This window comes from Crocodylus porosus, unplaced genomic scaffold (assembly GCF_001723895.1).
Source record: "Crocodylus porosus isolate Cpor-Errol unplaced genomic scaffold, CroPor_comp1, whole genome shotgun sequence".
Classification (NCBI taxonomy): domain Eukaryota; kingdom Metazoa; phylum Chordata; order Crocodylia; family Crocodylidae; genus Crocodylus; species Crocodylus porosus.
Window position 1 is genome coordinate 215,255,291 of NW_017728886.1, and position 392 is coordinate 215,255,682.

A 392-nucleotide genomic window follows, 5' to 3' on the forward strand; every position below is an offset into this window, starting at 1 on the left:
TCCTTGTGGGTATTAGCTCAGGCTTCCCCATGGTATGACAAACAGATCTGGTCAGCTTCCTGCTGGCTCTAGCCAAGAAGGCCATCAAACAAACCAAGAAGGTGGCAATGGCTGGAAGAAGTCCAGGTCAGCATAGAGCTGTTTTCCTGTCTCACTCCTCCACTCACATCTCCAGGCAAAGTTTCCCTGCTCAGCCTCCACAGGCTCCCTGAACTTGCTTGGGAAGGGGGGGGCAGTGGTTCTTGGCTGCATGGGTGTGCTCTGCTCAGCATCTGCTTCTGGACCCCTTATTAACTTGAGCAAGGAGATGGGAAGGGAGTGACAGTCACATCTCCACCCCTAAATTAGTCACTATATCTTTATTGAACTTTTTTTTTTTTTTTTTTTTTTTT